This window comes from Ursus arctos, chromosome Y (assembly GCF_023065955.2).
Source record: "Ursus arctos isolate Adak ecotype North America chromosome Y, UrsArc2.0, whole genome shotgun sequence".
Taxonomy (NCBI): Eukaryota; Metazoa; Chordata; class Mammalia; order Carnivora; family Ursidae; genus Ursus; species Ursus arctos.
Window position 1 is genome coordinate 7,955,766 of NC_079874.1, and position 26,688 is coordinate 7,982,453.

Sequence of the window (26,688 nt, forward strand, 5' to 3'; positions counted from 1 at the left end):
GCATGCCTTAGGCCCTAGAAGTCCCCAGAAAGGGCCAGCCCACCATGCCTGTTTTCCCTGGAACCTTCTGGGCTTCCTCTGGCCTTTCGGGAAGGACCTCCCAGCTATAAAAGGGAGAGGAAAGGCTGGACGGTAGCCACATGCCCTGTGCCCCCAGAGCAAGGCGCCGTGCTGCCTCGGCCACGTGGAAGACCTGTCTGCCGTGGAATGAGGTGGGGTTGATTGGATGCAGGCATCAGCTGCCAGGGAGTAAGTCTTACGTTGCCACACCGTCTCCGGGGCATGGCTCGTGAGGCACTTTGCCGGCACCGAGGACAAAGTGGGTGTGGAAGAAGGCCCTACTTTTCAGTCATGCCTGGAGAGACTGGCTTGCATTGGCACCAAAGCAACTGCCCAAAGCTTACTGTGCCGGCTTACAAGCACACTCTGGGTGTCCTCTCACCACGACTGCGAGCCCGCCGCGGGGCCGTGGTGGCCCGGCCTGATATTCCGCTCACGGTCTGACCCGGGTGGCCTGGACGGGCCAAGGCTAGGAAGGGTACGTTCTCTTCTGCAGGCCAGGCGAGCCGGGAACCCCTTCCCATGGCATTCGCAGTGTTGGCACAATGCAGCACAACACATTCTGTGTCTAGTGGGAAAGGCGTGTGCATTCCTGCTACGTGTGTCCTGGGTGCCGTCCTCAGCTCCTTGCCGCCTGACCTCCCTAACAGCAGACAGACAGGTGGCTCCAGGCCAGCAGACGGCATCACCTGCCACCCTCTTAACAGGGTTCACCCAGACATCCTCTTCAGGGTCCCCTTTGCTCTATGCTCGTGGCTCCTCTAAGGGTCAGTTGCTCTGTCCTCCAGGGCAAACACACTGCGTGTCTGCTTGCGTGGTTGTTGGGTGAGTGTGCTGCTGTGGGACCCCGCTTGGGACCTTTTCCAGGGTCACCTGACTGGGTGCCAGTCACAGAGGGGGACAGGGCTTTTATGCCCAGGGAAAAGAGCTGCTCAGAGGGGTGAATGCATCTTCTGTCCTGAAGTCCTTCTCCCCTAGAGACCGTGTGGCCAGTGAGGGGCCAGAGAAAGAGCACCTGAACCCAAAGACTTAGAGGAAGACGGAGAGGAGAGCAAGAAGAAAGCACAGGCACGCAGATGGACAGAGCACTCTTTGTCACTCTTCTCCTGAGTAGCAAAGGACATGGGCTGGAACAAACTGTGGCCACACTTTTCCCCCCACGCTGGCCTGGCAGAGAGCATCGGGGCACCTGTGTCCTGGAATTGCCCTAGATTCTCCGGGGCATGGGCTGACGCTTTCCACACACACTGGTCCAGGGCTCTCGGGGGTGTGTACCGTGTCCTGAGTCCTAGAGGAGTCTATTCGGGTAGGCGAGGGACAGCCTGGCATTGCCTGGCTTCAAATACCAGGCGGAGGGCCCCCCGGGAGGAAGCGGCGGGAGGGGTGAAGGTGGAGGTGTGTCCCGGCGGGACGGCAGGCGGGGGCGCCGCAGCTGGCTCCCTGAGTGGTGCCTGCAGCGCGAGGGGCGGGGCCCTGCGTGACCACGCCCACCAGCCGTTACCTGATTGGACGCGGGGTTCTCCCTCGTCCAAGGCCAGCCCAGGACTCAGTCCCACCAAGGCCGCACACGTGATACAGCGTCCTCCTGGGGCGTCACAGCATGCCCGCTATCCCTTGTGCGCATGCGTTCAGCGGCCCACGGCCTCTGGGAGGACGCTGCCTCCCGCAGACAACCAGGGGCGCCGGAGCTCCACCTGCCCGACCCTTTGCGGGAGCCACGTGCTCTCACCTCCAGCTCCTCTCCGCTGCTGGCTCTGCTCGCTCACGACCAGGACCACATGGAGAGCGCGGCGGGCTCCGGGGAAGGCGGGGCTGCCCCGCCGTCCTGCACCACCTTGGTCCTGGAGGGGGGCCGTGAGGCGTCGGGGCCCCGCGCCCAGGCAGGCGCCCGGGGGGACGCAGGGCCGCTGCAGGCCCTAGGTGCCGCCGGGATGGGCGCAGAGGCTGTGGTGGGTGCTGAGGCCCAGCAGGGCAGAGAGCAGGCCGGCCCCGGGGACGAGTTGGTGCTGGTGGTGGATGTCATGGTAGCGCTGGACCCTGGTGTAGAGGAGGTTGGAGGGGAGCACACTGTAGAGGAATCAGAGGAGGAGGAGGACAAGGAGGCTGAGCAGGAAGCCAAAGTTGCGGTGGAGTCTCAGGACACAGTCAAGTCTGAGGAAGAGGAGAAAGCTGAAGTGGTGGCACGGCCTGAAGAGGCTGAGGAAGGGGAGGCTGTTGAGGATGAGAAGGAGGACACTGAGGAGGGGGCTGTTGCGGAAGAGTCTGAGATATACCTCCAAGAGGTTACGGAGGTGGGGGAGGAAGCTGATGAGGGAAATGAGAAGTCCACGGAGAAAGAGCATGAGGAGGCGGAGAAGGCTGAGGAGGATTCTGTGGACGAAGCATCTGAGGCCAAGGAGGAGGAGGCTAAGAAGGAGGAGGACGCAGATGGTGAAGAGCAGGTGGCTGAGGAAGAGGAGGCCGAGGAGTGGGAGCAGCCTGAGGAAGGGGAGAAGGCTGAAGAGGCTGAGGAGGTGGCTGTGCAGGAGGAGGCCAGGGAGGAGGGCCAGAAGGAGGAAGAGGCGCAGGAGAAGCAGGAAGGGGAAGAACAGCCAGAGGCACGGCGGGGTCCATCCCTGTCCCCGCTCGAGGCTCTAGGGGCCCTGCAGTCCGAGCTGGAGCCCGGGAATAAGCAAGCCAGCAGGTCCTACTCTCTGCTCAAGCTCAAGTCATGTCAGAGGCGGCAGCGTCACCTGGAACACCGAAGCGCCATTATCCGGGGCATCCCTGGCTTCTGGGCCAAGGCTGTATCCTTCATGCTGTCACTGAGGGATTCCGATGTATCTGGGCCAGTGCGTGAGGAACGAGAGGGAGGGGGCTGTTGACTATCAACATGCATCATGGGGGGGAACCCCCCTCACGCCCCGCAGCATTGCAGAGGACACGCTCATGCCGTGGGGATCAAGACAGCCTGGAAATCCTGGTTCCGGTTGGGCGTGGGGGCCGCAGGGTGCTCTGGGTGTCGCACGAGGCACTGAAACTCCGCTGGGCATCTAGGAGCACTGGTTCGGGTCAGAGTCAGGAATAGCAGCAGGGTCTCTTCACCCAAAACACATTCACACCAAGCACGGGTTCCCCTGGGTAGAATGCTGCAGGCAAGGGGTGGTGAGAGCCCACCCGGTCAGCCTGAGGCAGGAATGTGTGCTGTCCGGAAACGCGCTAGTTCTGCCTAGCCATCAGCACACGAGGATGAGCTGTGGAGGGGGTGTGGGGCGGGAGGGGTGTCTCTCAGGATGCCAGCTGCCTGTGTCCCTGCTGAGATATGTAGCACCACGGGGCGCCGTGGTCCTTGAGGCAGCCGGGGCGGAGGCAGTGGGACCCCGCGGCGGAGAGGGGAGACAGTGCCCGGTTGCTGTCCAGACTCGCTCTGTTGCTGTAGCTCTTTCATCTCCAGCCCTCGGAGATCCTTGACCGAAAGCAGTCTGTGAACCACTCGCAGATGTCAGCCATGATCAGTGAGCAAGATGAAGGCATACTTGGCTACCTGACGGATTTGAAGGTCTGGCCCGGGAGACTGAGGCCGGGGTGGGGGACAGGAGAGGAGAGGGTGGCCAAAGTGAGTCCTCCCCAAAGTCAGGAGGGTCAAGGTCTGCTGGACAGAGCTTTCACGCCTCTGCCCCACTTTCCCGCCGGGCAGGTGGAGGAACTGCGGTTTCCCCGTGAGTGCCGCCACATCCTGCTCTTCTTTCGCAAGAACTCCTACTTCCGGAATGAAGTGGTTGTGAAGGAGTATGTCGTCAGCGCTGCTGGTAAGAGGCCGCTGTCTGGATGGGCGGTGGCAGGTGGAGGAGGGCGGGTTGCCTTCCCCGACTCATTACCCAGCACCCTCTCACACACTCGTCTTCCTGCAGGGTACGGGCCATCTCATTCCCCTCCCATCCAGTGGCACCAGGATTTCGAACGAGAGGCCCACAGCCGCAGGCACCACAACAGCAGCCTTAACTTCTTCAACTGGTTCTCTGACCACAGCTTTGCCGGGGCTAGCAGGATAGCTGAGGTGGGGCCCTGTGACAAACAGCGTAAATGACCTTGCTGGCTTCTCCAGCTGCTTGGGATGGACACCTGAGCCCTGCCCCCGTTTCTCCTGCCAGATCCTCATGGACGACCTGTGGCCCAATCCCCTGCAGTATTATGTGAGCAAGAAGGCAGCAGGAGAGGGAACTGAGAGGACGACAGGTGAGGAGCCCAGGGCGTGGGCGCCGAGACGTGTGCTGTCGGGATCCCTGGGCCCTGGGCTACACAAAGGGAGACACTGAGGTTCACAGGAACACTCCGAGACAGCGACCCCGGGACAAAGCACGTCACCCTGACATGGAACGTGGGGAGGTGCAGTGCCAAACGGGTTGTGCCTGGGGAAGCTTGAGGCAGGCGAGGCCACGCAGCGTCATGGAGCAGAGCCGGAGAAGCAAAGCCGGCTCAGCGGCTGCACTTGCGGCAACTGTCATTCTGTGGCCCGTGAACCCCAGCCTCAGGTCTGCGAGCAGCGCATTACAAGGGTGACCAGAGGCACCCTTGGCCCAAATGTCTGGGTGTCCTGGTGCAAAGCCGCACCCCGCCTTCCCGTCCCTTCTCTGTGTTGATCACCACAGTTGTCCCCTTAAATTCCGGAGGCATCTCCTTTGCCAAGCCCACTGGCCCGCGGGCAGTCATGAAGGAGCAGGCTCGGTAACACGTGGCTGGAGGAAACATAAAGCGATCACAGTCGGGGGCAGGGGCTTGGCCAGGGGAGAATGAACGCCATTCCCGACGAGAACCTTGAAACCCTCAAGCAACCTTAAGTATGGCCCAGTGAAGATACCCACTGCTGTCCTCCTGTGTCCGTGTGCACGTGTGTCCCCGCGTGCGTGCTTGTGCATGTGCGTGTGCGTGTGTGTGTGTGTGCCATCTCGTCTAGGGAGCTTCATGATGTTGAAGTGAGGATGAGGACCATCGCACTTGACGGAAAGCAGTCCGGAAACTTCAGAAGGAGCCGAAGGGTCAACCCGCTTCCTCTCTGCAGGAAATAACTGAAGACAGGTGCCGGGGTGAAACACGGCCTGTTGAGGCCCCGGGAGCCCTGGAGAAATATCGAAATGTAAATAAACAACGTCAAGTGTGTTTCCGTGTGTGTGTGTGTGTGTGTGTGTGTGTGTGCTCTGGCACACGCACTCTTCCTCCTGGAAGGGGCTCCAGGGGACTGACTGAACACAGCGGCTGCATGTCGGTGTTTTCCTTCTGCGCCTGGGCTTCCCCAGTCTGTGGATCGGCCTGTCCTGTAGGCTTGCCCACAGGGCTAGGACACGCATGGTCTGGGACTGCATCCCAGGGGGCAGAGGTACCGTTCCCCCAGGCCCAGTGGGGCTGGGCAGGGAGAAGACCTGATCGAAAGGCCAGCCAACCGGGGCTCATCTCTTCCCTGGGGAAATGAGGGAGTTCAAGGAAAGGGAATAACGAGCCAGGGACAAACACGTCCAGTAGCCAGGTTAGGTGGACGCCGATGGTGGCCTCCAGGGATGCTCCCTGGTGGATGGCCTCAGACACACCCACCGCACATTCCATGGGGGGAGGACTCAAGGTCCATGACTCTGTCGAACCCAGTGCCACTGCTCTCCCCAGGTCTAGGAACGCACACAGCCTCCTGCTGACACAGTCAGGCTCTGAGGACCAGCAACCACGTTAAGGAGTGAGGGCCAGGCTGTATGGAGGGACTGTGGGAGAGGGGACAGAGGGAGCTGGGAGGGTAGGAAACATGACCCTCTCGTTCCGGCACAAGGGCCCAGGAGAAAGGAGAAATTGCACGGGGACACACACACACGCACGCTCACACACAGTGGTGCACAGACACTGCGTCCTCACACACACACTCAAACAGCCGCACCCACAAGCTGACACACACACTCACTCAGGTGCACCCTCAGTCACCCACCCCCCCACACACTCCACTCCCTCACTTGTCCTGGCACACACAAGCTCACACAGCCACGCTCTGCCGGCATCTCTAGTGCCCTGACTCCCTAGGGCCCTCGTTTGGGCTCCCCCAGACGACAAAGAGGCGGAGGCGTGCGGGAGGGGTGGTATGGTTCCTCAGGACTGGCAAGGCCCAGTCCCCGCAGCGGTGTGCTGTCTGTCCCATGACCACTGTGGTGCTGAGATTCCTGTTTCCACATGGGCTTAAGGCGTTTGCCCAAGGCCCTCTCTCCGCTGAAGACCCCACAAGGTAAGCACCACCAAGAGGCACGAATCACTGGTCCCTGTCACAAGCTGAGGCAGTTAGTCTCCAGGTGTCAGCCCACAAGACCCTTCCACACGTGAACAATAACCCCATAGGTAGGGGCAGGATCAAAGCCGTGATTGCAACACCTTATCAGGGATTGCACAGGGCCCCACACTCCAGGTTGGAAAGAGCTTATCCAACTCCCTAAACTTTTGTTTTGTACATTACCATGGCTTCCAAGATCCTGAAACTTATTTTATTTAAACTTATTTATTTATTTATTTATTTATTTATTTATTTATTTATTTATTTATTTATCAGAGAGAGAGAGAGAGAGCACAAGCAGGGAAACAGCCCAGGGAGAGGGAGAGGCAGGCTTCCCGTCGAGCAGGGAGCCCGAAGCGGGGCTCGATCCCAGGAGCCTGGCTGCAGGACCTGAGCCGAAGGCAGACGCTTAAGCGTCTAGCCACCCAGGCGCCCCAAACCCCCTAAACTTGAACAGGAACGCAGCAACCCTTTGGGGAGCTCTGTACACTTGCTGAATAAACTTTGCCCTGCTGCCCACCACTCCTCTTCTGGACTACATCTCCTTTCCACGACACGGCATGACCGAGAACCCGGGCACTGAGGGACCCACAGTCCTGGATCCGAGACTGCTGTCTCATCGGAGAGGACCACATCAGGAGTTCACTGGCGTTCTGGCTCCATGACTCTGAACCACGTGTGTGTCCCTGGCCCTTCTGGATCTTCGTGTTCTTGTCTGTGTAAAGCGTCCCTCTTTGCCCGTGTTAGTCTGTCTTCCCGAACATGCCTTGGCGTGTCTTGGCCCGGCTGTGCCTGTGCCGTCAGGTCTCCCATCTCGCATCCGTGCTGAGCCCAGATAGGCACAGCTGTGCCTCTAGGAGTGCTTTGGGCTTTGCGAGTCTCTGCTTGGCTACAGCTGCCGGGCCGTTGGCCTGCCAATGTGTTGGCGTAAGGGTTCCTGTCTCTGAGTCTGTCCACCTGTGAATTGGACCCCGTTTCATCCATTTTGGGGTCAGAATCCTCTCCTCCTCCGACGGGAGCGCGTTAGGAATCTTTGGTGAGTCTTGAGAAGTCCTTCACTTCCTGGACCGTAGGGTGGCGCAGTGACGCCTCCTTGGAAACAGAGGAAGGGCCAAGCTCCTCCTGCCGGGCAGCGAGGGGCTCACCAAAGGGTCCTCAGCCGCCCCGCTTAGGGCCGAAGGTCACTCATCGTTCTCCCTTTTCCCGCTTTCAACTACTTTGGGGCCTCAGTCTCTTGCACAGTGCGTTGATGTGGGCAGGTTTTCAAAGGCAGAACGTCCTGCTGCCCTCCCCATCTTGCTGTGTTGCCCCGTAGCCTGCTCCTGAGCAGGACCGACTGACGTCCGCCACTGTGGTACTTGGTTTCTGTGTAACCCATGCCCCTTTCCATCCTCAATTCCTGCGTTACGTCCTCCTTTGCTGTCCGCTTCGTGTGTCTGGGAGACAGGCGGACATCTCTGGCACCACTGGATCGAACTGCGCTAGGCCTCCGAGACCTTGTGCGTGAGCGAGGTACCCAAGGCACCGTCAGGGACATGCGGGGACCTCCAAGAGGTCCTTCCTGCCCCTTCGTTCTGAAATTCCTCTGCAAACGCTTGGCTGATCCCAACGCTAGGGACGCAGCCAATATTGCCACCTGCCGGCCCGGGGCACCTTGGGTCGGTAGAACTCCTGCGCCTGGCGGAACTCAGTGTTGACACCCTTGAGCCTCCCCGACCCCGTTCACCCCGTCACCACTGCTCTACCCTGGGGTTGCTTGCCCGCCTCTGGCTCTGTTAGCTTCCTACACATGGGTGCTCCCACCCATAGGCTTCCTCCTGGGAAGGGGCTGGCTTCCTCCACGGTAGACTGTGCTTTACCGATTCTACGCTGAACGCCCCTTCTTGGGGGCCCTCCCCACTCACAGTTGCAGGGAACACCCCAGCCTGGGGGAACCCAGGTTTGCCCATACGTGGACTTGGTTGACGTAGTGGGCGAGGGGCCTGCTCCCGGCTGGGTGTCGTGACTCCACTTCACGTTCCCACAGCTTACAAGACCCAGCTCTGTGCATGCTGAGCCGACGATCCTACACGTGCCCCTGCTTGGATGCACTTGTCCTTCAGGCCACACAGGCAACGCAGCGTGGTTCCATAGGCAAATCCTGCTCTCCTGTTTCCTCTGCGAGTACTTTACGGGGATGCCTTGTATCTCAGGCTAGCCCTTTGACTTAAGGGTCTAGTGACCGGCTTCCTTTCAGCGGGTAGGACTCTGCTTATCTTAGAGCCACACACCCCCACCGCCACCCCACGGCCCTCTCCCTACCACCCTAGGCTCATCCTCTCACTCCTTCTCCTGATGCCTGGTGCATATTTTCTCGGGCGTCCTTGGCGACCATAACCTTTACGTTACACTCTTTTTCCCTGAACGTGTTGAAGGTTATCACCCACTGCCTTCTGGCCACCGTCCATCCTAAGGGGAAGCTGGCTCTTCCTCCCACTGAGGAACCCCGGGGTGTGATGGGTCAGTCCCGCCTCTGTGGGCTGCCGAGAGGCCTGTCCTTGCCTTTGCACCAAACACAAGAGCCCATTGGCCTGGGCATCCCTTTGGATCCTTCCTTCCCCTAGGACTGCATTGGGCTCCTTGGATGTGCAGAGTCAGCATTGTCCGCAAAGTGGCAAAGCTTTATCACCTTAGGTCCTCATGCACTGGCTGCCTCTTCCTCTCTCCCACCTCTTCCTGGCATTCCCAATTTGTGCCTGCTGGTGGTCAGCATGAGCTGACCCCTCTCCCTCCCTCTCCCTCTCTCCCTTCCTCTCTCCCTGCAGAGTCTCTCCCTCCTCTCTCCCTCTCCCTTTCCCTCGCTTCTCCTCTCCATCCCTCCTCTCCCTCTCCCTCCTCTCTCCCTCACCCTTCTGTGTCCCTCTCCCTCCTCTCTCCCTCCTCTCTCTTCTTCCCCCTCCCTCCTCCTCTACTTCTCCCCTCCTTTCCCTCTCTTCACCCTCTCCCTCTCCTCCCCCTCTCCCTTCTGTGTCCCTCTCCCTCCTCTCTCCCTCCTCTCTCTTCCTTCCCCTCCCTCCCTTTTCCTCCCTCCTCAGTCCTACTCTCCCTCTCTTCCCCCTCTTGCTCTCTTCCCCGTCTCCCATCACCTGGAGCCCCCAGCCTTCTCCATTTCCATGGCTGTGCTGCTTCTGGTGCAGTGTTGCCTCAGGAGCTTCCTTCAGGGGCTCGAGCAACATGACAAGAGCTAGTGTACTTAGGACTGTAGTGGTAACTCCAACGTCTGGGCTGTCTCAGGGACGGTGTTAGAAAATTTTGCTTCTCCCGCCATATGGCCTTTGGTTTTGCTCCCTTCCTCGTTTGCGTCAACAAGCAGATTTTGAAACACTGAAACGTGCTACCGCCAAAAGCCCTGCACTTTACCCCAAGGGGGACCCTCCTGCCCCTTTCCGGTTGAAATCCTCCAGGCGCCCAGACCCATTCCTTTTAAATGAGGCCCTCCCACAATGCAACACTAACCCTCGCGGCCTTGGCATCACCCACGCGGCCTTCCTGGCACTCAAGGCGGTATCCCTCGGGCACCTCAATGTTCACCCAAGGTGGGGACCGCCATGAGGCGTGGGACTGTCCCGAAGGACCTGGTGAGTACCGGAGAAAGGGCACGTGTGCTGCCAATGCTCGCTGCCATATCCCCTCGCAGGCAGGTGGTCCACTCGGTGACAGACACAGCAGGAACATGCAGCCAGTGGGGGGACCAAAGGCAGTGGAGCTGCCCAGCAGCCTCAGCTCCTCAGGAAGGTGGATAAAAGCAGGCTCCGTGGACCATTCTGCTGGAGCTCTGACATCCTTGGCAGTTAGAGCAGGAGGGAAGGAGGACACGAGAGTCCCCCAAGGAAGGAGAAAGCAAAGATGGGAAGAGAGCCAGACAGAGAAGGGTGTGGCAGAGGAAAGTACAGCGGGAGCAAGTCCTGCCAGCGGCTTTGACGAAAGACTACCCCGAGTCACTGTGTAGGCTACATGGCCTGCCCATTGGCATGCCACCGAGTCCGAATCCCGGACCTCCCTGGGGCTGTGTTAGTAGCTCTGTAGGCACCGTGGGGTGGCCAGGGACCTTGGCTCTTTGCTAATTTGAGGCCAGTTATGTGTGTGTGTTTCCTCTCTTTTGAGGAGAGTCCGGGCGCGGAGGGGGTGAGGGAGGCAGCCCCTGCATCCTGGATCCTGGTGGGCGGCCCCCTGACACCCTTCGCCACCGTTTGGGTAAATGCGGGAAGGCCATGGGCACAGCGATCTGGCGGTGGTTGGAGCACCAGGTAATGGCTCCAGGGCTTTCCTTCAGGGTCACTAAGAAAGGGCCGGGTGAGGCTTCCGGGGGTCAGGGGGTCACCCTCTTGAGCCGTTGCATTGGAATTCCCCAGTGCCAGCAGCCTGGTCCCCCTGGACGGCCGGGAAAGGCAACACGGGCTGTGTGATAGGAGGGACCTCCGGCTCATGGCCTGGCAGGTGATAGCCGGGAATAGACCAGGTTCCAGATGCGGAGGCCACCCCGGAGGAGGAGGCACACAGGCCGGCTCCCTGGCTGGTGCCTTCGGGGGCCGAGGGGCGGGGGTCTGGGCGGGCACACGCTCCGCCCTGTCATCCTCAGTACGCTCCGTGCCCAGCGGCCTGGGCGTGACTCAGGGCTCCGTGTCACAAAGGCCGCATGCGTGGCGTCGCGTCACCGTCGCCCCGTGGCCATCTGGTCCCTAGCTCTTCTGCGCATGCCTTCACCAGCCTCCGGCCTCTTGGAGGCCTCTGCTTCCCGCCTCCAGTTGGGGGCGCCAGAGCTCCACCTGCCGGCCGCGTGCGGGAGCCAGGTGCTGGCTCCTCCAGCTCCTTCGCTCCGCTGCGGGCTCTGCTCCCTCAGCACCAGCACCACATGGAGAGCGCGGCGGGCTCCGGGCAAGGCGGGGCTGCCCTGCCATCCTGGAGCACCTTGTTCCTGGAGGGGGGCCGTGAGGCGCCGGAGCCCTGCGCCCAGGCAGGCGCCTGGGGTGAGGCGGGGCCGCTGCAGGCCCTAGGTGCCGGGGGGATGGGCGCAGAGGCTGTGCTGGGTGCGGAGGCCCAGCAGGGCAGAGAGCAGGCCGGCCCCGGGGACGAGTTGGTGCTGGTGGTGGAGGATATCATGGCGGTGGTGGAGGTCGTGGCCGAGGAAGACCAGGAGGCGGTGCAAGCACAGCAGGACGAGCAGCTGCAGCAGCTGCAGCAGGGGGAGTCAGGGCTGGGTCCCGAGACAGCCGGCGCCCCACTTGCCGCGCTGGAGATGGTTCAGTTCGCGCTCAGCTCTGTGGATGCCCAAGCTACCAGGGCCTACTTGCGGCTCAAGCGCAGGATGAATCAGAAGCGGAGTTCTCACCTGGCTCGAAGAAGGGCCATCATCCAGCGCATCCCCGGCTTCTGGGCCCAGGCGGTATCCTTTCTCCTGCTGGGCTTGGGTTTGTCTGCGGTGGAGGTCCACTGGGAGGAAGGGACCAGCAGAGGCTCTGCCAGGGGCAGGAGCGCTGGGGGAAAGGGTCCCCGGCCCCTCTCCACCCCCAGTGGGAGTGGGTCCCCCGTCCCTATAAGGCGCAGCACAGGGGCGTGGGCCTGGAAGGTGGGGGGAAGGCAAGGGCTGAGGCTTGTGGAGACCACGTCTGAGCAGAAGCTGCGGGCAAATGCTCTGGGACTGCAGGGAGCACTCCCAACACTCTCCCAGGGGTCATGGAGCACATGTCCACACCCTGCATGTCTAGTGTAGTTCCACCCTTGGCTCGGAGCAGGTCCTGGAAGGAAACGTCCTGCCGGCTGCGTGGGGTATGCCCATTGAGAGGCAGGCCACCCCCTTCCCTGTCCTTCAGAGCCTGTGTTCTTTTCCAAAGAGTACAGTGCCCACCCACTGCTGCGTCCTCATGCGGCTTCCAGAGTCATTCAGCAGGCCGCCAGGCTTCCCCGTACATCAGAAACCCAGACACGCTGTACGCGGTGCTGCAAACTGTCTCCTCAGGCCCTACACAGCCAGGCTGCGGCCCCATGCCCAGGCGCCCCCCCACCCCCCATTTGCTCCCTCCGTGTCTCTCCCCTCTATGTGCGTCCCACCCTCTCCCTCGCTCCCCTCTGCCCTCCCTCTGTGTCCCTTCCTCCTGTGTGGGTATCTCTGTCTCTGTCTCTCCTTTGCTTTCCCCCCCCCCGTTGCCACCCAACCCCCTTCCCTCCCTCTCTCGCTGAACCTAACGGGCCCTCCCTTTGCCCTGTGGGTGTGCAGCCAGGCTAAGGGAGATGAGTGGCCCCTTTGTGGGCGCAGAAGGCCCCTCCAGGACACAGGCCTGCAGGCCAACACATAAGCAAACACGGCCCTGAGAGCGCGACCGACCACATCTGGACACCCAAAGCAGTCACTGCCTGCCTGCCAAACACACAGGCCAGGGTGACGGTGGAAGGGAGAACAGGCAGGCCCTTGACCTTGTCCTGCCGGGCGCAGACCCTCTCGGAGGCACTGGAAGCCAAGGCACCTGCTGGTATTGAGCAGCTGTGATGAAAGAGCAGGAGCTGAGTGGCTTGGGAGGGCAGCAGGGCCTGGTGGTTCTACCCGTGCCCTGTTTGGGGCCCTTCCTCTCCCCGGGAAGGGCTGGGTTGGTCCTGGCTCTCCTTCCATAGCGCTGAAGGCGAGGCTCCTTGACCCAAGGCAGATCCTGAATCACCCCCAGATATCAGCCGTGACGGGTGACCAGGACAAAGATGTGCTCAGCTACATGACCGATTTGGAGGTCAGCACTGGGAGTGGGTGGCGGGGGTAGGACCACTGGGAGTGGAATTTGGGCAAGGGAGGGCCCGGTAGTATTGTTCAGCGGAGGATGCAGGGAGCATCTCGGGACCCGTGGAGGACAAGTCCCCTTCCCCTCGTCTTTCTTTTATGTTGCAGGTGGAGGAACTGGGCCGTCCCAAGGACCACAGCAGGTTGATGTTCTTCTTTGGGAACAACCCCTACTTCCAGAACAAAGTGATCCTTAAGGAGTATCACCTTAGCATTGCCGGTAGGAGTGGGCTAGAGCTTCGAGGGTGCCGGGGGCGGGCCGGCGGGGGCAGGTGGGCACTCGGGAGGAGCAGGGAGTGTGCAGGGACACAAGTGGAAGCCAGAGCCGGCACAGGAGGGAGAGAGGCTGAGAGGAGAGCGGGAGAGAGGGCGACAGGGTGTGGGTCCTAGGCAGTGCAGAGCCTCCCCTGAATTTTCCCTTCCTGCAGGATACAGGGCGACTCGGTCCACTCCAGTGCAGTGGTTCTGGGATGAAGAACGTGGAGCTCCCAGCCGAAGACTCGACTCCACCAGCCTTACCTTCTTCAAGTGGTTGTGCGACCCCAGCTGCCCAGGGTCTAACAAGATTGCCGAGGTGGGGCCGCTTGAGGCCTTCATTAGCATTGGTGATGGCAATGGGGGCAGCCTGGGAAGGGGTCCCGGGCCCCGTGCTCACCTGGGCGGTTTCCCCTACCAGATCATCATCGAGGACCTGTGGCGCAATCCCTTGCGGTACTACCTGAGGCAGGGAGGCAGCCGACGACACTGAGCAGACAGGAGGACCTGTCGGTGAGCAGCCGGGCCACTGCGTCCTGAAATATGTGTGGGAGGTGCCAGGGCACAGTCGGGTTTGGGACTCAGTTTGGAAACTGAGGCTCAGAGGACCCTGGGCCCCGGATCACCCAGGGAGCGGCTGGAGGGAGAGTAGGGACCCTGGCGAGGGAACTCAGGGCACACACCCAGGGCAGGGTGTCCACTGGGGCAAGTTCATCCGGTGAGCCAGGTGGGAGCCAGAAAGTCTCAGGTCGTTCGGGGGAAGCAAGGCTCCTCCACCCCATTTCTCTGAACACTCACCCATGGCCGTCCGCCGGGTCCTCAGTTCTCCTGCTGGCTTTTCAGGTGGGGACAGTCTGCCAAAGTTTTCGAGTGGGGCTCCCTTGTCCCGAGACGCTCCGACGTCCCTCCGTGTTACGGACCACCCCGTGGCCTCCCAGAGCCACACGGCCATTCTTGGCAATGGTACTAGGCCATCTGGAGGAGGGTGGTGAAGCCCTAGAGGAGGAGGAAGCGGGATCGCACAAGGACAGGGCCCTCGGTCACCGCCGCCTTAGCGATCCTCGGCATGAGGCAGTGTCACGAACACCTCCCTTGTGCGTCCGTGTGTCGTGTGTTTGTGTGTGTGTGTCGCGGGCACGGCAGCTGTGCGGACGTGGACACCGCAGAGCATCAGAGTTGGACCAACGAGAAGCAGTGGAGGAGGCGTCCAGCGTTGTGAGAGACGGGTGGACGAGTCTACGTGGTGCTCTGCCCGCACAGGACAGACGTGGGGGAACAGATCTTCAGGGCCAGCTCTAGAGAGTGTCCAGCACCCAGATCGCCAGGGATGGCGGGCGAGTCATAAACAAGTTCAGAAGCCCTATGTGTCTGTGTGTGGATGTGTATGGGGGACCCAGCACACGGCCAGTAGGAGATCAGCCCTGGCCTGTGGGATTCCGTGTGTGCGGGGGCTGTAAGGCACGGGGGCAGGGCAGGGCAGGGCTTGGTTGTGGAGAGACCACCGCTCTTGCTCGGCAGGTCAGGGAGGAGGACGGGAAAGGGCACACCTCTCTACATGGGAGCCGTGTTCTTCAGGGCAGGGGAAGGGGCGTGCCGAGCGGGGCACTCGTGGCCCGGTGGCTCTGCTACCGCCCCGTTCACCCCGCTTGGAGAGCTTCTCCCTGTACCCTTTCTCCTGGAAGCGTGCCCTGCATTGCTGTGATGCCGTCCCGTGCATGCTTCCTCTAGTCAGGATCACCGCAAAACCACGTGTCCCTGGAGGACTAAGGAGGCGGTTCCTCAGGGTCCCTCACGGTCCCTCCAAACCCACGTCCTGTCCCTCTGCACCACCCTCCCACAGGCGTGCATGTGTGTGTGTGTGTGTGTGTGTGTGTGTGTGTGTGTGTGTTGCGTGTTCAAGTGTCTGCATGAGCACACACCTGTCCCAGTGTGGTTGTAGGCCCTGTTCGATGATGGAGAGGGACTGCGGGGTTTCTAGCTCTGCTGACTGAGGAGAAAGGGGCCAGTGGCTGACTGCAGCCACATCCCTCCTGACACACAGACGTCGTGGGCATTCCTTGGGTATTCAGGGGTGTGTCTGCCCCCGGATGCCACACGCAGAGGGGCCAAGGGGAGCAGGGAGGGGTGGGAGCTGGCAGGCGTATGTCAAGCGACCTCCCATCTGTGCTGCTGGCACGGCTGGTCCCAGCTGTGGGAAACACCGTGAGGTTTCAGCATGTGCTACAGAGGGGCTAAGAACTTGTGCCCCGATTTGCGCTGTCGGCCAAGGGTCCCAAAGAGTAAGTAAGTCCCCACTGGCAGTACGTTTCTGCAGAGGAAAGAGTCCTGAGGGGAGCGCTCCTCCTGGCCGAAGGGCCGTCCTGGTGTCCGATGAGCTCCCGGTTGGGGCGGTCATCTCTGCCTCCTGTGGACCAGGTGGAGCAGAGGGAAAGGAGAGGAGGTGGACCCTCAGGGCCCGTGTTCTCTGCCTCACCGAGGGGCACCTAGCTTGCTGCTCCTGAGTCGACAGGCGCTTCCCAAATCAACACCTCTCACTACCCCTGAGCTGGCTCCCACCACCAGCACGCCCCCGAGGACGCACTTCCCCAGGTGACGTTCCCCACTAGCTCTGCCACAACTGGACCTCGCAACGTGGGCCCCAGCTCTGTCTTCCTGTTGCCCATCAATGGTCTCTGTGTGAGCGACCCAGTGGCCCCTGGGCTGCTATGCTGACAGCTCAGCCTGTTTGGACTCTTGGCCTCTCGTCTTTGGGGAACTCTGTTCCTTCCTGCCTGTCGGAGCAGCTAGCTGTAGGTAGAGGAGGGTTCTGGCCTTCGGGCTCTGGAAGCCCTGCTGGGCCCATGGCCCCATGTCCGGAACAGCACTAGGTGGCACCACTGTGCGGCAGTGGTGGGGATCTGAAGCCCGATACACTCCTCAGGAACAGAGTAGTGCGCTGGAGAGCCGCAGTGCCGTGGGCACAGGGAGCTTCCCTTGAGCCACTGGAAAGGCTGTTCCCTCATACACGTCTTCCCGGCTCCTTGACTCCTAAGCTGCAGGGCAACCTGGCAGCTCCCATGGTCTGGTCCCTAGGATTCTTCATGTCCGCAAGGTGGAGCTGAAGACCCATGGACCCCACTGGTCCCCCACGGGACCGGCCAGCATGCCTTAGGCCCTAGAAGTCCCCAGAAAGGGCCAGCCCACCATGCCTGTTTTCCCTGGAACCTTCTGGGCTTCCTCTGGGCTTTCGGGAAGGACCTCCCAGCTATAAAAGGGAGAGGAAAGGCTGGACGGTAGCCACATGCCCTGTGCCCCCAGAGCAAGGCGCCGTGCTGCCTCGGCCACGTGGAAGACCTGTCTGCCGTGGAATGAGGTGGGGTTGATTGGATGCAGGCATCAGCTGCCAGGGAGTAAGTCTTACGTTGCCACGCCGTCTCCGGGGCATGGCTCGTGAGGCACTTTGCCGGCACCGAGGACAAAGTGGGTGTGGAAGAAGGCCCTACTTTTCAGTCATGCCTGGAGAGACTGGCTTGCATTGGCACCAAAGCAACTGCCCAAAGCTTACTGTGCCGGCTTACAAGCACACTCTGGGTGTCCTCTCACCACGACTGCGAGCCCGCCGCGGGGCCGTGGTGGCCCGGCCTGATATTCCGCTCACGGTCTGACCCGGGTGGCCTGGACGGGCCAAGGCTAGGAAGGGTACGTTCTCTTCTGCAGGCCAGGCGAGCCGGGAACCCCTTCCCATGGCATTCGCAGTGTTGGCACAATGCAGCACAACACATTCTGTGTCTAGTGGGAAAGGCGTGTGCATTCCTGCTACGTGTGTCCTGGGTGCCGTCCTCAGCTCCTTGCCGCCTGACCTCCCTAACAGCAGACAGACAGGTGGCTCCAGGCCAGCAGACGGCATCACCTGCCACCCTCTTAACAGGGTTCACCCAGACATCCTCTTCAGGGTCTCCTTTGCTCTATGCTCGTGGCTCCTCTAAGGGTCAGTTGCTCTGTCCTCCAGGGCAAACACACTGCGTGTCTGCTTGCGTGGTTGTTGGGTGAGTGTGCTGCTGTGCGACCCCGCTTGGGACCTTTTCCAGGGTCACCTGACTGGGTGCCAGTCACAGAGGGGGACAGGGCTTTTATGCCCAGGGAAAAGAGCTGCTCAGAGGGGTGAATGCATCTTCTGTCCTGAAGTCCTTCTCCCCTAGAGACCGTGTGGCCAGTGAGGGGCCAGAGAAAGAGCACCTGAACCCAAAGACTTAGAGGAAGACGGAGAGGAGAGCAAGAAGAAAGCACAGGCACGCAGATGGACAGAGCACTCTTTGTCACTCTTCTCCTGAGTAGCAAAGGACATGGGCTGGAACAAACTGTGGCCACACTTTTCCCCCCACGCTGGCCTGGCAGAGAGCATCGGGGCACCTGTGTCCTGGAATTGCCCTAGATTCTCCGGGGCATGGGCTGACGCTTTCCACACACACTGGTCCAGGGCTCTCGGGGGTGTGTACCGTGTCCTGAGTCCTAGAGGAGTCTATTCGGGTAGGCGAGGGACAGCCTGGCATTGCCTGGCTTCAAATACCAGGCGGAGGGCCCCCCGGGAGGAAGCGGCGGGAGGGGTGAAGGTGGAGGTGTGTCCCGGCGGGACGGCAGGCGGGGGCGCCGCAGCTGGCTCCCTGAGTGGTGCCTGCAGCGCGAGGGGCGGGGCCCTGCGTGACCACGCCCACCAGCCGTTACCTGATTGGACGCGGGGTTCTCCCTCGTCCAAGGCCAGCCCAGGACTCAGTCCCACCAAGGCCGCACACGTGATACAGCGTCCTCCTGGGGCGTCACAGCATGCCCGCTATCCCTTGTGCGCATGCGTTCAGCGGCCCACGGCCTCTGGGAGGACGCTGCCTCCCGCAGACAACCAGGGGCGCCGGAGCTCCACCTGCCCGACCCTTTGCGGGAGCCACGTGCTCTCACCTCCAGCTCCTCTCCGCTGCTGGCTCTGCTCGCTCACGACCAGGACCACATGGAGAGCGCGGCGGGCTCCGGGGAAGGCGGGGTGCCCCGCCGTCCTGCACCACCTTGGTCCTGGAGGGGGGCCGTGAGGCGTCGGGGCCCCGCGCCCAGGCAGGCGCCCGGGGGGACGCAGGGCCGCTGCAGGCCCTAGGTGCCGCCGGGATGGGCGCAGAGGCTGTGGTGGGTGCTGAGGCCCAGCAGGGCAGAGAGCAGGCCGGCCCCGGGGACGAGTTGGTGCTGGTGGTGGATGTCATGGTAGCGCTGGACCCTGGTGTAGAGGAGGTTGGAGGGGAGCACACTGTAGAGGAATCAGAGGAGGAGGAGGACAAGGAGGCTGAGCAGGAAGCCAAAGTTGCGGTGGAGTCTCAGGACACAGTCAAGTCTGAGGAAGAGGAGAAAGCTGAAGTGGTGGCACGGCCTGAAGAGGCTGAGGAAGGGGAGGCTGTTGAGGATGAGAAGGAGGACACTGAGGAGGGGGCTGTTGCGGAAGAGTCTGAGATATACCTCCAAGAGGTTACGGAGGTGGGGGAGGAAGCTGATGAGGGAAATGAGAAGTCCACGGAGAAAGAGCATGAGGAGGCGGAGAAGGCTGAGGAGGATTCTGTGGACGGAGCATCTGAGGCCAAGGAGGAGGAGGCTAAGAAGGAGGAGGACGCAGATGGTGAAGAGCAGGTGGCTGAGGAAGAGGAGGCCGAGGAGTGGGAGCAGCCTGAGGAAGGGGAGAAGGCTGAAGAGGCTGAGGAGGTGGCTGTGCAGGAGGAGGCCAGGGAGGAGGGCCAGAAGGAGGAAGAGGCGCAGGAGAAGCAGGAAGGGGAAGAACAGCCAGAGGCACGGCGGGGTCCATCCCTGTCCCCGCTCGAGGCTCTAGGGGCCCTGCAGTCCGAGCTGGAGCCCGGGAATAAGCAAGCCAGCAGGTCCTACTCTCTGCTCAAGCTCAAGTCATGTCAGAGGCGGCAGCGTCACCTGGAACACCGAAGCGCCATTATCCGGGGCATCCCTGGCTTCTGGGCCAAGGCTGTATCCTTCATGCTGTCACTGAGGGATTCCGATGTATCTGGGCCAGTGCGTGAGGAACGAGAGGGAGGGGGCTGTTGACTATCAACATGCATCATGGGGGGGAACCCCCCTCACGCCCCGCAGCATTGCAGAGGACACGCTCATGCCGTGGGGATCAAGACAGCCTGGAAATCCTGGTTCCGGTTGGGCGTGGGGGCCGCAGGGTGCTCTGGGTGTCGCACGAGGCACTGAAACTCCGCTGGGCATCTAGGAGCACTGGTTCGGGTCAGAGTCAGGAATAGCAGCAGGGTCTCTTCACCCAAAACACATTCACACCAAGCACGGGTTCCCCTGGGTAGAATGCTGCAGGCAAGGGGTGGTGAGAGCCCACCCGGTCAGCCTGAGGCAGGAATGTGTGCTGTCCGGAAACGCGCTAGTTCTGCCTAGCCATCAGCACACGAGGATGAGCTGTGGAGGGGGTGTGGGGCGGGAGGGGTGTCTCTCAGGATGCCAGCTGCCTGTGTCCCTGCTGAGATATGTAGCACCACGGGGCGCCGTGGTCCTTGAGGCAGCCGGGGCGGAGGCAGTGGGACCCCGCGGCGGAGAGGGGAGACAGTGCCCGGTTGCTGTCCAGACTCGCTCTGTTGCTGTAGCTCTTTCATCTCCAGCCCTCGGAGATCCTTGACCGAAAGCAGTCTGTGAACCACTCGCAGATGTCAGCCATGATCAGTGAGCAAGATGAAGGCATACTTGGCTACCTGACGGATTTGAAGGTCTGGCCCGGGAGACTGAGGCCGGGGTGGGGGACAGGAGAGGAGAGGGTGGCCAAAGTGAGTCCTCCCCAAAGTCAGGAGGGTCAAGGTCTGCTGGACAGAGCTTTCACGCCTCTGCCCCACTTTCCCGCCGGGCAGGTGGAGGAACTGCGGTTTCCCCGTGAGTGCCGCCACATCCTGCTCTTCTTTCGCAAGAACTCCTACTTCCGGAATGAAGTGGTTGTGAAGGAGTATGTCGTCAGCGCTGCTGGTAAGAGGCCGCTGTCTGGATGGGCGGTGGCAGGTGGAGGAGGGCGGGTTGCCTTCCCCGACTCATTACCCAGCACCCTCTCACACACTCGTCTTCCTGCAGGGTACGGGCCATCTCATTCCCCTCCCATCCAGTGGCACCAGGATTTCGAACGAGAGGCCCACAGCCGCAGGCACCACAACAGCAGCCTTAACTTCTTCAACTGGTTCTCTGACCACAGCTTTGCCGGGGCTAGCAGGATAGCTGAGGTGGGGCCCTGTGACAAACAGCGTAAATGACCTTGCTGGCTTCTCCAGCTGCTTGGGATGGACACCTGAGCCCTGCCCCCGTTTCTCCTGCCAGATCCTCATGGACGACCTGTGGCCCAATCCCCTGCAGTATTATGTGAGCAAGAAGGCAGCAGGAGAGGGAACTGAGAGGACGACAGGTGAGGAGCCCAGGGCGTGGGCGCCGAGACGTGTGCTGTCGGGATCCCTGGGCCCTGGGCTACACAAAGGGAGACACTGAGGTTCACAGGAACACTCCGAGACAGCGACCCCGGGACAAAGCACGTCACCCTGACATGGAACGTGGGGAGGTGCAGTGCCAAACGGGTTGTGCCTGGGGAAGCTTGAGGCAGGCGAGGCCACGCAGCGTCATGGAGCAGAGCCGGAGAAGCAAAGCCGGCTCAGCGGCTGCACTTGCGGCAACTGTCATTCTGTGGCCCGTGAACCCCAGCCTCAGGTCTGCGAGCAGCGCATTACAAGGGTGACCAGAGGCACCCTTGGCCCAAATGTCTGGGTGTCCTGGTGCAAAGCCGCACCCCGCCTTCCCGTCCCTTCTCTGTGTTGATCACCACAGTTGTCCCCTTAAATTCCGGAGGCATCTCCTTTGCCAAGCCCACTGGCCCGCGGGCAGTCATGAAGGAGCAGGCTCGGTAACACGTGGCTGGAGGAAACATAAAGCGATCACAGTCGGGGGCAGGGGCTTGGCCAGGGGAGAATGAACGCCATTCCCGACGAGAACCTTGAAACCCTCAAGCAACCTTAAGTATGGCCCAGTGAAGATACCCACTGCTGTCCTCCTGTGTCCGTGTGCACGTGTGTCCCCGCGTGCGTGCTTGTGCATGTGCGTGTGCGTGTGTGTGTGTGTGCCATCTCGTCTAGGGAGCTTCATGATGTTGAAGTGAGGATGAGGACCATCGCACTTGACGGAAAGCAGTCCGGAAACTTCAGAAGGAGCCGAAGGGTCAACCCGCTTCCTCTCTGCAGGAAATAACTGAAGACAGGTGCCGGGGTGAAACACGGCCTGTTGAGGCCCCGGGAGCCCTGGAGAAATATCGAAATGTAAATAAACAACGTCAAGTGTGTTTCCGTGTGTGTGTGTGTGTGTGTTTGTGTGTGTGTGTGTGTGTGTGTGTGTGTGTCTGTGTGCTCTGGCACACGCACTCTTCCTCCTGGAAGGGGCTCCAGGGGACTGACTGAACACAGCGGCTGCATGTCGGTGTTTTCCTTCTGCGCCTGGGCTTCCCCAGTCTGTGGATCGGCCTGTCCTGTAGGCTTGCCCACAGGGCTAGGACACGCATGGTCTGGGACTGCATCCCAGGGGGCAGAGGTACCGTTCCCCCAGGCCCAGGGGGGCTGGGCAGGGAGAAGACCTGATCGAAAGGCCAGCCAACCGGGGCTCATCTCTTCCCTGGGGAAATGAGGGAGTTCAAGGAAAGGGAATAACGAGCCAGGGACAAACACGTCCAGTAGCCAGGTTAGGTGGACGCCGATGGTGGCCTCCAGGGATGCTCCCTGGTGGATGGCCTCAGACACACCCACCGCACATTCCATGGGGGGAGGACTCAAGGTCCATGACTCTGTCGAACCCAGTGCCACTGCTCTCCCCAGGTCTAGGAACGCACACAGCCTCCTGCTGACACAGTCAGGCTCTGAGGACCAGCAACCACGTTAAGGAGTGAGGGCCAGGCTGTATGGAGGGACTGTGGGAGAGGGGACAGAGGGAGCTGGGAGGGTAGGAAACATGACCCTCTCGTTCCGGCACAAGGGCCCAGGAGAAAGGAGAAATTGCAGGGGGACACACACACACGCACGCTCACACACAGTGGTGCACAGACACTGCGTCCTCACACACACACTCAAACAGCCGCACCCACAAGCTGACACACACACTCACTCAGGTGCACCCTCAGTCACCCACCCCCCCCACACTCCACTCCCTCACTTGTCCTGGCACACACAAGCTCACACAGCCACGCTCTGCCGGCATCTCTAGTGCCCTGACTCCCTAGGGCCCTCGTTTGGGCTCCCCCAGACGACAAAGAGGCGGAGGCGTGCGGGAGGGGTGGTATGGTTCCTCAGGACTGGCAAGGCCCAGTCCCCGCAGCGGTGTGCTGTCTGTCCCATGACCACTGTGGTGCTGAGATTCCTGTTTCCACATGGGCTTAAGGCGTTTGCCCAAGGCCCTCTCTCCGCTGAAGACCCCACAAGGTAAGCACCACCAAGAGGCACGAATCACTGGTCCCTGTCACAAGCTGAGGCAGTTAGTCTCCAGGTGTCAGCCCACAAGACCCTTCCACACGTGAACAATAACCCCATAGGTAGGGGCAGGATCAAAGCCGTGATTGCAACACCTTATCAGGGATTGCACAGGGCCCCACACTCCAGGTTGGAAAGAGCTTATCCAACTCCCTAAACTTTTGTACATTACCATGGCTTCCAAGATCCTGAAACTTATTTTATTTAAACTTATTTATTTATTTATTTATTTATTTATTCATCAGAGAGAGAGAGAGAGAGAGCACAAGCAGGGAAACAGCCCAGGGAGAGGGAGAGGCAGGCTTCCTGTCGAGCAGGGAGCCCGAAGCGGGGCTCGATCCCAGGAGCCTGGCTGCAGGACCTGAGCCGAAGGCAGACGCTTAAGCGTCTAGCCACCCAGGCGCCCCAAACCCCCTAAACTTGAACAGGAACGCAGCAACCCTTTGGGGAGCTCTGTACACTTGCTGAATAAACTTTGCCCTGCTGCCCACCACTCCTCTTCTGGACTACATCTCCTTTCCACGACACGGCATGACCGAGAACCCGGGCACTGAGGGACCCACAGTCCTGGATCTCAGACTGCTGTCTCATCGGAGAGGACCACATCAGGAGTTCACTGGCGTTCTGGCTCCATGACTCTGAACCACGTGTGTGTCCCTGGCCCTTCTGGATCTTCGTGTTCTTGTCTGTGTAAAGCGTCCCTCTTTGCCCGTGTTAGTCTGTCTTCCCGAACATGCCTTGGCGTGTCTTGGCCCGGCTGTGCCTGTGCCGTCAGGTCTCCCATCTCGCATCCGTGCTGAGCCCAGATAGGCACAGCTGTGCCTCTAGGAGTGCTTTGGGCTTTGCGAGTCTCTGCTTGGCTACAGCTGCCGGGCCGTTGGCCTGCCAATGTGTTGGCGTAAGGGTTCCTGTCTCTGAGTCTGTCCACCTGTGAATTGGACCCCGTTTCATCCATTTTGGGGTCAGAATCCTCTCCTCCTCCGACGGGGGCGCGTTAGGAATCTTTGGTGAGTCTTGAGAAGTCCTTCACTTCCTGGACCGTAGGATGGCGCAGTGACGCCTCCTTGGAAACAGAGGAAGGGCCAAGCTCCTCCTGCCGGGCAGCGAGGGGCTCACCAAAGGGTCCTCAGCCGCCCCGCTTAGGGCCGAAGGTCACTCATCGTTCTCCCTTTTCCCGCTTTCAACTACTTTGGGGCCTCAGTCTCTTGCACAGTGCGTTGATGTGGGCAGGTTTTCAAAGGCAGAACGTCCTGCTGCCCTCCCCATCTTGCTGTGTTGCCCCGTCGCCTGCTCCTGAGCAGGACCGACTGACGTCCGCCACTGTGGTACTTGGTTTCTGTGTAACCCATGCCCCTTTCCATCCTCAATTCCTGCGTTACGTCCTCCTTTGCTGTCCGCTTCGTGTGTCTGGGAGACAGGCGGACATCTCTGGCACCACTGGATCGAACTGCGCTAGGCCTCCGAGACCTTGTGCGTGAGCGAGGTACCCAAGGCACCGTCAGGGACATGCGGGGACCTCCAAGAGGTCCTTCCTGCCCCTTCGTTCTGAAATTCCTCTGCAAACGCTTGGCTGATCCCAACGCTAGGGACGCAGCCAATATTGCCACCTGCCGGCCCGGGGCACCTTGGGTCGGTAGAACTCCTGCGCCTGGCGGAACTCAGTGTTCACACCCCGACCCCGTTCACCCCGTCACCACTGCTCTACCCTGGGGTTGCTTGCCCGCCTCTGGCTCTGTTAGCTTCCTACACATGGGTGCTCCCACCCATAGGCTTCCTCCTGGGAAGGGGCTGGCTTCCTCCACGGTAGACAGTGCTTTACCGATTCTACGCTGAACGCCCCTTCTTGGGGGCCCTCCCCACTCACAGTTGCAGGGAACACCCCAGCCTGGGGGAACCCAGGTTTGCCCATACGTGGACTTGGTTGACGTAGTGGGCGAGGGGCCTGCTCCCGGCTGGGTGTCGTGACTCCACTTCACGTTCCCACAGCTTACAAGACCCAGCTCTGTGCATGCTGAGCCGACGATCCTACACGTGCCCCTGCTTGGATGCACTTGTCCTTCAGGCCACACAGGCAACGCAGCATGGTTCCATAGGCAAATCCTGCTCTCCTGTTTCCTCTGCGAGTACTTTACGGGGATGCCTTGTATCTCAGGCTAGCCCTTTGACTTAAGGGTCTAGTGACCGGCTTCCTTTCAGCAGGTAGGACTCTGCTTATCTTAGAGCCACACACCCCCGCCGCCACCCCACGGCCCTCTCCCTACCACCCTAGGCTCATCCTCTCACTCCTTCTCCTGATGCCTGGTGCATATTTTCTCGGGCGTCCTTGGCGACCATAACCTTTACGTTACACTCTTTTTCCCTGAACGTGTTGAAGGTTATCACCCACTGCCTTCTGGCCACCGTCCATCCTAAGGGGAAGCTGGCTCTTCCTCCCACTGAGGAACCCCGGGGTGTGATGGGTCAGTCCCGCCTCTGTGGGCTGCCGAGAGGCCTGTCCTTGCCTTTGCACCAAACACAAGAGCCCATTGGCCTGGGCATCCCTTTGGATCCTTCCTTCCCCTAGGACCGCATTGGGCTCCTTGGATGTGCAGAGTCAGCATTGTCCGCAAAGTGGCAAAGCTTTATCACCTTAGGTCCTCATGCACTGGCTGCCTCTTCCTCTCTCCCACCTCTTCCTGGCATTCCCAATTTGTGCCTGCTGGTGGTCAGCATGAGCTGACCCCTCTCCCTCCCTCTCCCTCTCTCCCTTCCTCTCTCCCTGCAGAGTCTCTCCCTCCTCTCTCCCTCTCCCTTTCCCTCGCTTCTCCTCTCCATCCCTCCTCTCCCTCTCCCTCCTCTCTCCCTCACCCTTCTGTGTCCCTCTCCCTCCTCTCTCCCTCCTCTCTCTTCTTCCCCCTCCCTCCTCCTCTACTTCTCCCCTCCTTTCCCTCTCTTCACCCTCTCCCTCTCCTCCCCCTCTCCCTTCTGTGTCCCTCTCCCCCCTCTCTCCCTCCTCTCTCTTCCTTCCCCTCCCTCCCTTTTCCTCCCTCCTCAGTCCTACTCTCCCTCTCTTCCCCCTCTTGCTCTCTTCCCCGTCTCCCATCACCTGGAGCCCCCAGCCTTCTCCATTTCCATGGCTGTGCTGCTTCTGGTGCAGTGTTGCCTCAGGAGCTTCCTTCAGGGGCTCGAGCAACATGACAAGAGCTAGTGTACTTAGGACTGTAGTGGTAACTCCAACGTCTGGGCTGTCTCAGGGACGGTGTTAGAAAATTTTGCTTCTCCCGCCATATGGCCTTTGGTTTTGCTCCCTTCCTCGTTTGCGTCAACAAGCAGATTTTGAAACACTGAAACGTGCTACCGCCAAAAGCCCTGCACTTTACCCCAAGGGGGACCCTCCTGCCCCTTTCCGGTTGAAATCCTCCAGGCGCCCAGACCCATTCCTTTTAAATGAGGCCCTCCCACAATGCAACACTAACCCTCGCGGCCTTGGCATCACCCACGCGGCCTTCCTGGCACTCAAGGCGGTATCCCTCGGGGACCTCAATGTTCACCCAAGGTGGGGACCGCCATGAGGCGTGGGACTGTCCCGAAGGACCTGGTGAGTACCGGAGAAAGGGCACGTGTGCTGCCAATGCTCGCTGCCATATCCCCTCGCAGGCAGGTGGTCCACTCGGTGACAGACACAGCAGGAACATGCAGCCAGTGGGGGGACCAAAGGCAGTGGAGCTGCCCAGCAGCCTCAGCTCCTCAGGAAGGTGGATAAAAGCAGGCTCCGTGGACCATTCTGCTGGAGCTCTGACATCCTT